This window comes from Piliocolobus tephrosceles, chromosome 13, assembly GCF_002776525.5.
Source record: "Piliocolobus tephrosceles isolate RC106 chromosome 13, ASM277652v3, whole genome shotgun sequence".
In the NCBI taxonomy this organism is placed as follows: domain Eukaryota; kingdom Metazoa; phylum Chordata; class Mammalia; order Primates; family Cercopithecidae; genus Piliocolobus; species Piliocolobus tephrosceles.
Window position 1 is genome coordinate 78,312,917 of NC_045446.1, and position 15,981 is coordinate 78,328,897.

At 35.7% G+C, this 15,981-nt stretch overlaps 1 long non-coding RNA gene across 1 annotated transcript in view; it reads left to right on the top strand.

Annotated features, from left to right (window-relative positions):
- The first annotated feature begins 1,392 nt into the window (after nt 1–1,392).
- The window catches only part of LOC111540686, a 48,447-nt gene continuing 33,858 nt past the window's right edge, over nt 1,393–15,981 (top strand). Inside the window, exon 1 of the long non-coding RNA XR_002731054.1 lies at nt 1,393–1,471. This is a non-coding gene — a long non-coding RNA (uncharacterized LOC111540686). The remainder of the gene's footprint in view (nt 1,472–15,981) is intronic.

Here is a 15,981-nt window from a genome sequence, read left to right on the forward strand (position 1 = left end):
GTTGAGAAGAACTAATTATTCTGCATTGGAAGAATACTTTGCACATATCTTGGCCTAGCACTGCCACACTGAAACATATTTTATTTGTACCAGATTGAGAGCCTTCATGAAAAAGGAAATAAAAGAAAACTAAGGATTGAGTTACTATGCCAGACACAGCACTGGATTTTCTTTAGCATTCTGTACTCTCCTTTAATTGTTAGACTAGCTTAAGAACCTTGGTATTATATTCCCCATTTTTCAGATTTAAAAAAAAAACTAAAGAGAGATGAACAGAAACTGACCATATGCCACACGTATAGTAAGTGCTGTTCCCAAGGTTAGAACCCAGATCTGACTGAGAAGAGGTCTCAAGCCCATTTAACTCCACCACACTTAGAGGCAGTGGAGCATAGTAGCACTGGTTCTAGAATCAGATTGCTTGGGTTTATATCTCAACTTTGTCTCTCACAGACTACCTAATTTTTATGAATCTCTACTATGGTTGAATGTACTATAAATGAAAAAAGTAATAAGTACACAACACATAGGATTGTTGTGAGGATTAAGTAAAGCAATTCTTACTAATCATTTAGAAGAGTTCCTGAGACATGGTAAATGTTGAGTAAAGGTTAACTATTTTTGAGAACAGACAATAGATCATTTTCTTTTGTATCAATAGAACTTAGCGTGGTCCATAATTCAATGTTAGGCAGTTAGTAAACCCTGAAATAATGATTGTGGAATTTAATTATATGTTGATGAAGAGGCAGAATTAAGAAAACTTACTAGAATTTTCTGGAAAATATTTCATAGTTCATACAGTTCAGGAAATGCAGTGTGAGGTACCCTTATTACTTGTGGATACTCCCACAGTCCTTTTTCACCTGTATTTTTTCAAAGCACAAGCTTTTGAATGTCAGTTAATAAATGTGGAAATGATAATGAAATTAGAAAAATGTGTGACCTCAAAAATAATAATTTTCAGGCAAGAATTACCAACTGATGCTAAAAGTAGTAGATGAGGATGTCCGTTTCTGCTTCAGATGTAGAATGTGACAAGAAAATGTCTTTCCTTTCTTAACAATGAGAAAAAGTTAGACAATCTACAAAATCATAAAATTTTTTTGAAATCATAAAGAGAGCTGATATTGCAAGGCAAACCAACTGAATTCCAATGAATGACATACTACTCTGAGAAGGGATGGGACAAAAGAACTATTTCATTTCTGACAGAACATAAGAGGAAAAAATATTGGTGTCCTAAAAGCAGGTACAATGTTAAAAATCAGCTACAATGTTACCAAATTCTTTAAAGCAATGTGTAGGATAGCTTATTCATGACCCTGAGAACCTAAACACAAAAGGAGTTGACTCTAACTCACATGTACTTCTCCACAGGCTTCCAGAGGTGTTCATGCAGAAGACTGGACATAGGACCTTTGGTGGCACCAGTGTGTGGATGAGCAGACAGTGACTGATCGCCACTGGGGTAAGTTGGAAATGACCATTCACTTCTCTGGATGCATGTCTCAAATAAAACAAATTACTTAAGCCACTGAGAAGGAGGCAACAACTCCTCCAACATATAGGGCCAGACAGAGGTCCTCTGCTTACGTGAAAGTGATAACATAAAAGGTAGGAAAACCTTATTTCTCCAGGACCCAGAAAAAGACCCATTCCTTCTGGGAGAAGGGTAGAATTAAAATATCTCTGCCTCTTGGAAAATTGAAAGAAAACTTTTGGGCCCACGTTCCTGGACTGATACAAAGCAGAAGTCTGCTACAACTGGAGCACGTGCAGGATCCAGGAGGAAAAGAGAAGCAGGAATGCTGAAAAGTCAAAGCTTCAAGGCCCAGGTGTATACAATCTGCCTAAGATTGAGACTGGATCAGAAGAGCCAAGAATCTCATCTTCTCTCCAAGAGCTTCAAATTGAGTAACCAGCAATAATAGTCTACCAACTGGGACCAGGACAAAGGGTGGTAAGGAGTCTCTCTGTGGTAGAGAATGACTGAAAGCAGGGGACGGATCAGGAATACTGAAAAATAAAAAAAAAACGTTCTGGTACCCAAGGAACCACTCTAAGCACAATGTACATATCCCATCACTGGAGGAATTGGAAGTGTGTGATACACTTCAGGTAACAATAGCAAAAACAATTACCAAATCTACGCTAACTACTAACTATATTGACTCAGAAGTAGAAGTACACACATTTCCAAGCATAAATACTATTTCCTTTTGTATCTACTGTTTTTCCACACACAATTACCAATACTCAGTAACAATTATGTTCTGTGCCCACAAAAGCAAGAAAGAATGACCCCATTGTCAAGAATAAGAAGCAAGAATCCCAGCACTCTGGGAGGCCAAGGTGAGGGGATCAGGGGGTCAGGAGATCGAGACCATCCTGGCTAACATGGTGAAACCCCATCTCTACTAAAAAATACAAAAAATTAGCTGGGCGTAGTGGCGGGTGCCCGTAGTCCCAGCTACTTGGTAGGCTGAGGCAGGAGAATGGCCTGAACCTGGGAGGTGGGGCTTGCAGTGAGCCGAGATCGCACCACTGCACTCCAGCCTGGGTAACAGAGCAAGACTCTGTCAAAAAAAAAAAAAAAAAAGCAAGAAAAATAATATTCAGAGTTAAGTCTGATAGCTGAAACTATAGTTGAAACTCTCTGACAGGAGTATTTAAATACTTATGATTAATATAAAAAAGGACCTAAAGAAAAAGGAGAATGACATGCATAAAGAGATGAATTTCAGCATAGAGATAGAAACACTAAATACAATCAAGTGGAATTGCTAGACATTTTTTAAAAAAACATGATAAGGTAAAGAATATTGAATATTTATAATCAGATTGAATGCAGCTTAGAATAAAAGTAAACTGGAAGATGTCCATAGAAATTATTCAAACTGAAACATAAAAATAAAAAAGATTGATGAGGCCAATATACAAAAATGCATGGTAATTTTACATATTAGCAAGGATGATTTAGAGATTATTATTATTTTCCTTTTGTTACGGGAGATGAGATGCTATTTCTTTGAAGGCCCCTTCTCTTCTTTAGCTCTTGATTCCATTCTTTTTTCTTTTCACAAATCCTCTGATCTTAGTGTGTTTCTGTCTCCCTTATCAGCTAGTTTACTCTTTATTAAATTGTTTGCTTTATTATTTAGACTCTCTAGTAGTTACATAAAAAGAAGCACAAATAAACCTCTTTGACTTCCTGTCTCTCTGCCACTTGTCACCCACCTCACTCCCTCCTCAACATACTGCTACCCTGGTCTTTGTTCCCACTACTACCCTCAATCAGCTCTAGTCAAGACAACAAGTATAGTGGTTACTTCTCTGCCATTGACTCCGTCTATTAGGAACTCTTGACCAGCAGTCACTCCTGCTTTCTTGAAACATTTATTTATTCTGCTTTCCTTAACGCCACACATTTCTTTTTCTGCCTCAATGAGAGTTCATTCTGTCTCCTTTTCTGGCTTAAATTATCCTGTTCAACCTCTAATTGTTGATGTACTTTAGGGTTGAGTGTCAGATTTCTTTCTGTTGCTTTCTTACATTTTTTCCTGTAGAAAATATCTTCCAGTTCTAAGATTTTAAGTACTACTTGTACGCTGATGTCTTCCAAATTTCCATCTGGACGTCTTTCGTGAGCTCCAGACTTGCATACACAACTAAATTCATGACATTTTCACTTTGAATAACAATAGGCATTTCAACTTTATCATTTCCAAAAAAGAACTGTTAACTCTCATCCACCTTCAGCAAATGTATTTCTCCCATAATCTCCCTCGTCTCAGTAAAAGTTACCATTATCTGCTCAGATAAGTGAGCTCAAGTTAAAACTTAGGAGTTACTCAAGCCAAAAACTTAGGAGTTGTTTTCCATGGCTTTCTTCTATTCACTCCCCATGCCCAACGCAGCAGCAAGTGACATCATTTGTACCACCCAAGTATATCCTGAATCTTTCCTTTTGTAGCATGTCTATGTGCATCCAAGCCATTTGGACTATTATATTAGCATCCTAACTGGTCTTTGTGCTTCAACTACTGCTTTTCTAAATTTCATCCTCACAGAGCAGGCAATGTATTTTTAAATATGTGTGTGTGTGTGTGTGTGTGTGTATATGTATGTGTGTATATATGCATATGCACATATATACATATACATATATACACACACATATATATATATTTCCTACCGTGGTCTATATGGCTTCTGACCACCTCTCTGATCATAACTTCTTCAGCTTTCCCTCTTACTCACTGTTTTTCAACAACACCGTTGTTGTTGTTGTTTTCTGTTTCTTGAACACGATACAGTTTCCCCCAGTCCATTGTCTTCTTGCTCCTGAGTTTCTTTTCATTCATACGGGAGCCTAAGCATTGTATCCCCAGGAGGGCTTCCCTGACTATTGTAGTTAGCATCCTACTGCTCCATTAATACAATTCTGGCTATTCTCCATATTCTTATGAGGAGGTGAGTAGAGACAGCAAGATGGGCATGGGAAAAAAGCTAACAAAATATTGCCTCAGACTGAGACTAGCTTCATTCTAATTTCACAGAATCTCTGGAGAAAAGTCTAATACAGTGTAAATAACCCCTTGGAGTAAGGTAGTGGCCTTTTGTACTCCTGCATCAGTCATTGTTTTTTTTTTTTTTTTTTTTGCCAAGGTCCAAGGGGAGGACAGACAGTGAGATTAGCTGACTTCCTGAGCAACGAGGCTGCCAATGACCAAGGACAATTCTTTACAGAAGGGAGAAACTGTGGGTGGCAAACAACACTCCTACTTTCAGCAATCAGAGGGGTCAGAGCAGTGGGTAGCAAAGAGAATATGGGGCAGGACATCAACAGCTTCTATTATACAATGTTCATCTTTGCAGTTTGTTCAGCTTTTTAAATATGTAGGTTTGTGTCTTTTGCCACATTTGGGAAATATTTAGCCATTATTTCTTTGAGTATTTTTTAGCCTATTTTTTTTTAACTTTTTTATTGTGGCCAAGTTAGCCTAACATAGCTACCATTTTTTCCCTCTTCTTTTGAACCAAACTAAATTTTAGGTGGAAAGATGGGTATAGGATTTGAATAACATAGTTTCAAAAAATTCTTTTTAATTCTAACATTTTATAAGTTTGTAATTATAACAATATTATCTAAGTTTGTTCATGATAATTAATCATAATACTGACATGGATATTATTTCCCTTTTCTAAGCATTTGATTTACATTATGATACATAGTCAAGTAGTGAGACTTGATTATGCTTTTCAGAATTCATTAGATCTGCAGAAATTATATCCAGGTCTGCAATCACACTGAAGCACCCTCAGTCATCTTGTTTACATTCCACTCTACCTAGAAATCAACTCTAGCTGTAATAAGCCTACTAGAAATTTAACATCATATCTTCTGCAATTACTTTCCTTACCACTGTAGGCTAAAATAACTTTTCTCTTTACTCTAGAAAATGATAGTACTTAGCACATTACACAATGATGTCATTAATTTTGTATAGCTAAGGATGATCTCAGTGCCCAATATTTTCTAGTAGTTAAATATTTTCTCACCTCAAACACATTCAGAGTTCCTTCTGACTTTTGCAAGTCTTACCCCCATTAAACTCATTTAAATCTACTCAAAAATTGGAAAATAAAGACAAAATCTATTTATCTTCTCATTATTTTCCCTTTTATTTCTGTCAGCTCTTGAAATAAACTGGTTTTGCCTTTACATCTAATTTTTATTATTTTATCCAGGTTGAAAAGGAGTCCATTTGTTCAAGCAACTAATGTCATCAACTTCTAATGAAAGAATGTACACTGTTTTCAATTGGCTGGAGATTGATATTCCTATTTAGAAAACTACTTACTATAGCATGACAACAAGATGTATGGAAAATAAAAGTCTAAATAGATTGCTTGGAACAAACAGACTTGGAACAAAAGCAAAGGTTGTTGGCTCAGACTGCTGGGCAATACATAAGACCAATGTCTCAAACTCTGTGTTTCTCCAGCTGATAATAGATTTTCCCTGAAATGAACGGTTAATTTCCTGGTCAAATACACTGGGGGAAATGCTGTAGCAGTGTGATTTAAAACATAAATTAACCATTTAAAAATGTTCAGAAGTCCTACTGAAAAGAAATCCATTATTCTTAAACACTTATGCAAACATCTCTCAGTTCACTAATAATTTCAGATCAGCCAGGAAACTTTTGACTTGGACTATTATGCAGTTATTCCCAAGTATATTTTCTCTTTTATTAGTTGTTTCTGTCAGCCAGTGTTTGGTTGCAGAGTACTGACTCTACTATAGATAATTCTAGCAGAAATAAATCTATAAATGTGTGCTAAATCACTAACAGAATTTGGGGCGTAAATGAAATAACAGACTTTTAGGTAGAACTTCCAAAATTCACTTGGAAATCCATATAACATAACTGTGTCTCTAAGGGTTTTGCTCTTTCCATCATAATCAGGAATCTGACTGTTGAACTGAGAAGCTACTGCTACAGAAAGTTCCATAACCTCTCTGTTTTGTTGTGACCCACACCAGCAAAATAGAGGTCTCACACCTGGCCTTTCTCTCTACTTAAAACAATCTAAATTCAGATTTCACGCTTGTGCATCGATTGGTGAAACATAAACATATCCAGAATCTCAGCTTCAAGGGAATCTGGATAATGTGATTTTCAGCTTTCCAGCCTCTACTTCACAGTATCCTATACACCATAATCATTTTCTCCCAACATATACTGTATTGCAAGATGCTAAGGTTTCTGATGATGCAATGGAATGAAATAATAATTCTAAAAATTCTGGCCAGAAATGACAGCTCACACCTCTAATCCTAGCACTTTGAGAGGCTGAGGCAGATGGATCACTTGAGCTGAGGAGTTCAAGACCAGCCTAAGCAAAAGGTGAAACCCTGTCTAAAAAATATGCAGAAAAAAATAGCTGAGTATAGTAGCATGCACCTGTAGTCCTAGCTACCCGAGGGCTGAGGCGATACGATGGTTTGCTCCTGGGAGGTCGAGACTGAAGTGACCTGTGATCGTGCCACTGCATTGTAGCCTGTCCAACCTGGGTGACAGAGCAAGACCCTTTCTCAAAAAAAAAAAAAAAGGAAAAAAAATCTAAATAAAGCTAGTTTCATAAAGTTTCATGAAGCCAGAGATTTATTATATGTGCTTAGTTTAATGTTTGTAATAAAATAGGTACTCAAAAAACAGTGTCATTTAATGAATAAATGCATAAGGTTACAGGATCACCTTGCCAACCCTGTTATTTTCCTGAAGATGAAACAGAACTCCAAAGAGGTCAAATGACTTGCTTACATTCTCCACAATGGAATCCATCCAAGGTCTGTTATCTTAAGTGTGTTCTCATTTTATTGTTCTATATTCTCATATTGTAATACAGTGTTTTGCCTTTTAAAAAAGATTACAAGGTGAAAGCAATATGTAATCGAAAGGAATAAAATTAAATAGAGTTAACATATTAATGAGCAGTTAAAATATGCAGAATGCTATGCTATGTACTGTAGGAAACATAAATAAAATATAAATTCTTATTCTTCTAAATCATCAGCAACATTAAATTCTAATAATGGAGTTTCTTTCTCTATACTACCATACAGAATGTTAGAGCAACAGTACACATGTAATTCCTGTAGCCAGTTTTATTTACATGCCCCTAAACTTGAAGCCCACTGGTTTGTGCTTGTGTTAAATAGCTTTCTTTATTATTTTAATGGTTAAAAATCTTTTGCTAATTTTACATGTACTAGTATTTTGTTCCTTAACATTATTCTCTGTAGTTATTGGCAAATGACATAAGGAAGGTTCTTACATTCATCTCTATTTAGCCTTATGTAACATGGAGAGATTTTCTGTAAAGTGTAATTCCATCCATTTAAGAAGATTTCTGTTAATACCTGTATTAGTCTCCCATAGCTATCGTAGATGGGTGGCTTAGGCAACAAACATTTATTTCTTACAGTTCTGTAGGGTGAGAAGTCCAAGATTAAGGTGCTGGCAAGGTAGGTTTCATTCTGTGGCCTCTTCTCTTGGCTTGTAGGTGATGACCATCTGGCTGTGTGCTCACATGACTTCTATGTGTGCATGAGGATGAAGAGAGAGAAAGGGAGAGATTTCTTTCTCTTTTTATAGGGGCACTAATCTAATCACAAAGACTTTACCCTCATAAACTAATCTAATCCTAATTACCTGCCAAAGGTTCCATCTCTAATTACCATCATATTGGGAATTAGAACTTCAGCATTGTAATTGGGAGGCACAATTGAGTCCATAGCAATATCAACACAAAACAATATATATAGAATATTGCATATTAGCAGAGTAGGACTAGGGTGCTGATCTCAAAATTGTCAAAACAGAGGAAACAAGATAACATTCATAGGACTAAACAGTACCTGTGTTGCTATTGCTTAATGGTAGCACTAAGGTTTATAGTATGTATCTTTATCATGATTAATCTGTAAATAATGTTTTTGTAATTCACATACAATGTAAGAAATTTACAGCAGTATAATTTCATATAGTTTCTCTAATACTCTGTGGTACTGTTATAAATGTTTATTATAATCTTCAGAACAGCTACTAAAAAACTTAAAGTTGTAGCTAATGAACTAATAATGGAGATCATATGAATATCATATGATCTTACATGTAGAAAATCATAAAGACCACCAAAAAACTGTTAAAACCAATAAATGAATTCAGTAAAGTTGCAGAATTAACCTACAAAACTCAGTAACATTTTTAGGCAGTAACAATGAACTATCCAAAAAGAAAATTAGGAAAACTATCTCATTTATGATAGCATCAAAAATAATAAAATAATTAGGAATAAACTTAACCAAGGAAGTGAAAGACTTATACACAGAAAACAACAAAGTATTAATGAAAGAGATTAAAGGCACAAACAATTGGGAGCACATCCCATGTTTATGGATTGGAAGACTCAATATTGTTAAAATGCCCATTCTACCCAAAGCAATCTGTAGATTTCATGCTATTGCCATCAAAATCCTAATGACATTTGCTAGGGAAATAGAAAAGACAATTCTAAAATTCATATGGAACCACAAAGACCCAGAATAGCCAAACCATCCTGGAGCAGAAAGAATAAAGCTAGAGTTATACTTCCTGATTTCAAAATATATTACACAGCTACAGTAATTAAAACTCTATGGTACTGACATACAGACAGTTATATAGACCAATTGGATAGAATGTAGAGCCAAGAATTAAATCCACACATATGTGGTTAACAGATATTTGAAAGAGTACCAATAATACACAATGGAGAAAAGATAGTCTTTTTAACGAATTGTGTTGGGAAAACTGGGTGTCAACAAGCAAAAGAATGAAATAGGCTCCCTATCTTACACTATACACAAAAGTAAACTAAAAATGGAGTAAAGACTTAAATGTAAGACATGAAACTGTGTAACTCCTGAAAGAAAACAAGGGGAGAAAGCTCCATGGCATTGGTCCTGACAATGATTCCTGGCTATGACACCAAAAGCACAAGAAATACAAGCAAAAATAGACACGTGGGACTATATGAAACAAAAAATTGTCTGCACAAGAAAGGAAACAATCAACAGAGTAAAAAGGAGACCTACAGAATGAGAGAAAATATTTGCAAGCCATGTATCTTATAAGGAGTTAGTATATAAAATATATAAGGAACTACTACAACTCAATAGCAAAAAAGTATGACTTAATTAAAATATGGTCAAAAACCTGAATAGATATTTTTCTCTGATAGAGGCAAATGGTCAGCAGTTATCTGAATAGATGCTCAGCATCACTAACAACCAAGGAAATACAAATCAAACTGAAATGAGATATCACCTCATACCACCAAACAAACAAAAGTTGAATTTTTGTGATAATGTGTAATACTTGGAACCTTTTAACACTGTTGGTGAGAAAGTAAAATAATGCAGCTGCTATGGAACACAGTAGGGAGGTTCTTCAAAACATTGAAAATAAAACTACCATGTAATTTAGCAATCCCACTTCTGGGCATATACTCCAAAGAACTGAAATAAAGATCTTTAAGAGATATTTGTACTCCTGTATTTATTACATCATTCACAATAGCTAAGCTATGGAAGCAACTGAAATATCTATTGAAAGATGAATGGATATTAAAAAATGTGTGATTTTTTTTGCATACGATAGAATATTATTAAATCTTAAAAAAGAAGAAAATTCTGCCATTTGCCACAACATGGATGACCTTGAAGGACATTGTGCTAAGTGAAATAAGCTAGTCACAGAAAGATAAATACTACATGATTTCACTCATGTGAGGTACCTAAAACAGTCAAACTCAAAAACAGGTAATAGAATAGTGGTTACCAGGGAGCAAGGGGACAGGGAGTTGTGGACTTGTTGTTCAATTGATATAAGGTTTTTGTTAGGCAAGATGAATTAGTTCTAGAGATCTGCACTATAGCATAATAGTTACAGTTAACAATACTATATTATGCGCTGAAAAATTGTTGAGGGTAAAGTTTATGTTAAGTGTTTTTATCACAAAAAGGAAACCCACAAACAAACAATAAAACAATGGGACATAGAAAACTTGGAAATGGTGCATATGTGCATTACGTTGATTGTGATGATGGTTTCATGAGCATATGCTATGTCAAAACTCATAAATTGTATACATTAAATACACTCATTTTATTGTATATCAATTATACCTCAATAATGCTGTCTAAAATAAACTAACAGAGGAAGAACAAAGTAAACCCAAAATAAGAAATGGAAACAAATAATAAAGACAAGAAAATAAATGAATAAAACTAAATTGGAAAAACAATAGAAAAAACTAGTGAAACCAACAACTGCTTCTTGTCAAAATTCAACACATTTGGTAAATCTCTAACAGCTAGAGATAGCACATTTTACTAATGTCAGAAATGAAAGGGCAGGAGGAAGCATAACTATATATTGTTCTAAATTTGACAGAATATAAGAAAATATTTTGAACAGCTTTATGTCAAAAACTTCACCACATAGATTAAGTGAACAATTCTTTAAAAGAACAAAGTAACAAAGTTCACCAGGAATAAATAAATAACCTATATAGCCATGTATCTACTTTACTTAGTTTTTTTTTTTTTAATCTTAAAGGTATGTTGAATTTTGTCAATTGTTATTTCTGCATTTAATGAAATTGTCTTATGACTTTTCTTATTTAGTCCAATAATAGTATAGAAATTACTGATTGATGATTTCAAATAATAAACAAAACTTGAATTTTTTTTTTTTTTTTTTTTTTCATTTTTGAGACAGAGTCTTACTCTGTCGTTCAGGCTAGAGTGCAGTGGTGCCATCTGGGCTCACTGCAACCTCTGCTTCCTGGTTCTACTGCCTTAGCCTCCTGAGTAGCCAGGATTACAAGGATGCACCACCATGCCCGGCTAATTTTTGTATTTTTAGTAGACATGGGGTTTTGTCATGTTGGCCAGGCTGATCTTGAACTCCTGACCTCAGGTGATTCACCAGCCTCAACCTCCCAAAGTGCTGGGATTACAGACATGAGCCACTACACCGGGCCCCAAACCTTGAATTCTATAGTAATCCCTTATTTGTTCATGATATATTTTCCTTTCTTAAAATGTATTTTTGATTTGACTTGCTCATTTTTTTACATCATTAATATTAATCATTTTTGTTTTTTTAAGAGTATCTTGTTTTGCCACTACACTAATGCTGGCCTCAAAAAATAAATGGGATGTGTTATCTGATATATTAATTTCAGAGTTTCAGGATAATTATGAAGAAAAACTCTAGCTCTTTGTAGTCAAATGATTAAGAAAACAAAGATAAAGGGAAAATCTTGAAGTCAATCAAAGAGAAAAGAAACAATTTCTACCAGGAAGCAAAGATATGAAATAGCAGACTTCGCTTCTGAAACTATGCCAGACAGAAGACAATAAAGTTGCTTATTTGACACATGAAAAGCAAACGCAGAAACAGCAACTCTCCACCTACAATGATGCCCTGTGAAAACATCTTGCAAATAAGAAAGCAATATGCTTCTCAGACGACAAAAACTGAGATAAATTATTGCCAGCTGGTTTGCATGAAAAGAGATGTTACAGCAATATCTGGCAAACTGAGCATGATGTCAGATGAACTTCTGAAGGAAAACACACAGACACACTCATGCACATGCATAGACACACACACATTTGGACACAGTAATAATGTGGGTAAATATAACAGACTTCAGTTTTTTAAATGTCTTTAAAATATAGTTGCCTTTAAAATATAATTTACAATGTGGGTATATACAACAGATGTAATATTTTTAAATTTCTTTAATATATAATTGTAATCTCTTTAAAATAAATTTGTCCTGCTGCTTTGGTTTCTCTGACGTTTCAGGAACTCTGGTTTATTATCTTTCATTATATTTGAAAAAGTCTTGACCTTTAGCTCTTCAAATATTTCTTCTGCTTCATTCTTTCTTCTCCACCTGAGATTCCAAGTATGTGTATGTTATATGATTTTGTCCTGTTTCACAACTCTTCCATGCTTCTGTTTGCCTTTTAGCTCTTTTTTTCCTCTTTGTGTTTTAATTATGTTCAAAGTTATTGCTGTTTTCCATTTCTCTGACTATTCTGCTGAAAAGTCTGTTGAAGTAATTCTTCATTTCTGATATTGTGTTTTTATTTTCAGCATTTCCACTTGACTCTGTTTAAACTCTCTCCTTCCTTCTGAATTTCTCCCATCTTTTCATGCAAGGATTCACCTTTTCCACTACCCGATTCCTTCAGCATATTAGTCACTGTTATTTTAAGCTCTCTGTCCTACTGTCAACCTCTGAGGTGTCTCCGTGTCTGCTTCTCTTCATTATTTTCTTTCTTGAATATATGTCCTTTTACCTGCTTTATGTATTCCATAATGTTTAGATAAATGTCAGACATTGTTAGTAAAAGGAAGAAATTGAAACTAGATGAATAAAACTGAGATTAGGTGACTAAAATTTATGCCTGGAAGTTTTCAGTTTTTTCTTCTGTCAGGCAATTTGAAGGGAAGGGTTGAGTAAATCTAGTCTGTCGCTGAGCTGGTTTTAGGCTTTTTGGTTGCTAGGTTCCTTCTCTGTACCACAGACTTCAAATTCCTTTAGTGCAAATCACCACTATCTTGGGCTTAATGCACGGCCCAGAGTACTAGAGGCTTTCTCTTAGAATTCCTGTTCCACTGTTGGCATTCTGTAGGCCTGCACTCCTAAACCACATCGGTGGTTTCTCTCTGCGCCCTTGCCCATCCCTTAGTGATAGGCTGGTGATGTTTCTAACTGAGAGTAAGGCGGGAGCAGAGTTTTCTTGGCTCTACTTTTGCAACTTCAGAATTACATAGTCCCTGTTCACAGAAGCCTCAGCATTCCTTTCTATTCCCAAGGGGCAGTCAATCCCCACCTGATACTCATGCAGGGCCAGGAGTACAAAATGGGCTTCTCCAAATGCTCCTCCTCCACCCACACACCTAGCCAGGTCCAGCATCCCATTTCATTAATGCAGTTCTTTCAGGTCTCTGTCCCCGTCCCCAGTCTTTCTCATGAACACGCGATGGATGCACATGGAAAACAACTAGTGAGGCCAGTCGCAGTGGCTCATGCCTGTAATTCCAGCACTTTGGGAGGCTGAGGCAGGCGGATCACTTGAGGTCGGGAGTTTGAGACCAACCTGACCAATATGGAAAAACTCATTCTCTACTAAAAATACAAAATTAGCTGGGCATGGTGACGCATGTCTGTAATCCCAGCTACATGGGAGGCTGAGGCAGGAGAATCGCTTGAACCAGGGAAGTGGAAGTTGCAGTGGGCCCAGATCGCGCCATTGCACTCCAGCCCGGGCAACAAGAGCGAAACTCTGGTCACACTGCCTGTGGGGTATCCCTGCTCTGCAAGGGGCAGTGAAACAAACAAACAAACAAACTAGTGAGAAAGAATGTGCTTCCCATGTATCTAGGACTCCCAGGATATTAAACTCACACTGATCTACATCTAGCTTTTAGAAATTTACTAAAATATCAGTTGTATTCTTCTAACTGCTTTTATGGTGATCATCTCTTTCTTCTGTGTGCTGCCAAGTGTGACATATTTCACGTGTTCCATCTCTCATCAGGAACCCATCACTCCTTAGGATTCCATTTCCTTGATTGCTTTGTGATCTCAGTTCTCTGATTGGCTCAAATATAATTACAATTTGTAGATTTTTTTCTACCTTTTCTCATTGCTTGAGTGAAAGTGATGTGATTTTTCAGCCCTCTATATCCTAATTGGCTTATCTTGAAATTTTTTTGAAGAATATAGGTCATTTAATTGTAGATATCTCTCAATTTGGGTTTTTCATATGTCTCTGTGTATCAGCATGGCATATGGCATCTATTAATACATTACTTGTGATGTTAACTTTTATTCCTTGATTGCTACATTTCTGTACTGAAAATTTCAGTTTTTCCACTTTTTGCATAATGTTGCCATGGGGAAATACTTCGTATATTTGTAAATATCCTGTATTTCCTCAAACTTTTACCCACTAGCTTTAGCATGTATTGACACATTTTGCCTGAATCAATTATTATGATGGTTGACAACTTGTAATTTTCTAATTTCATATTTCCTTATCCATTTCCTTATCCACTGGGAGGAAAAAATTTCCATTGTTTAAATTTATATATTTACATATTTTATTTATATCAGTGTGAACTTAAGAATTCTTTATTTGAGGGCCATAATCCTTTGCTATCATTATTTTAAATGTTCTATTTTTTTTTTTTTTTTTTTTTTTTTTTTTTTTTTTAATTAAGACAGAGTTTGGCTCTTGTTGCCCAGATTGGAGTGCAATGGCGCGATCTCGGCTCACTGCAACCTCCACCTTCTGGGTTGAAGTGATTATCCTGCCTCAGCCTCCCAAGTAGCTGGGATTACAGGTACCCACCACGACACCCGGCTAATTTTGTATTTTTAGTAGAGAAGAGGTTTCACCATGTTGGTCATGCTGGTCTTGCACTCGACCTCAGGTGATCCACCCACCTCAGCTTCCCAAAGTGCTGGAATTACAAGCATGAGCCACTGGGCCTGGCAATGTTCTAATTCTTCTAGGTTTGCCCAAGGGAACCACTTAGAGCTGGCTCCTGTGTCCTATGACAAGCTCTAGCATTCTTTAGACTCTTCATACTTTCTGTTACTAAAAGATGTTCTACATTCATCTTGTAGTTTCCCTGTTCCAGCCCCTGAGCCAGCCATTTCTCCAATGAGTACTCATTTCATTTCGTGTAGAATGGTATTTAAAAATCAAGATACGGGCAGTCATTTTTATTTTTTAAATAATACCCATAAACTAGGAAATCATATGAAACAAGTTGATAATAAGGAATTAACCTACATCTTGCCTAGAATATAAGAGATCCTCAGTATAAGTTTATTGAATGAGGGAACAATATTTAAAAAGTAGATTATAGTAAGGTAGTCTGCATTTGACAATTTTATCCAACCCCACAGTTTTTCTCCTCTCCCCGAATCTCTTACAAGAATAATTTTAATTCCCCTAAGTTTCAGGTTTAAGTCTGTCACTCGGTTATTTAAATATGCTATTATATTATCATTTGCACAAAATCTAAACTTCTTGACCTAACAGTACAGCTCAGACCCTAGTTCATATGTAAATATCTATGCTTCTATTAACTGTGTTCCAATGAGAATTTGGTAACAACCAAAAACATCTTACTCTATCCCTATTTCTTTCTTAAACTGTTGCGTTTGTTGAAAATATATCTACCTTACAGAACAAATGTTACTCATCCATGAAGCTCTCTCTGATTTCCTCTAGCTTGGAATTATTTACACATTTTCAAACTCATAAAATGATGATCGATTAGTTTATTTATATTGACTCAGCTCTCACACTTCTCATATAAAAAGCAT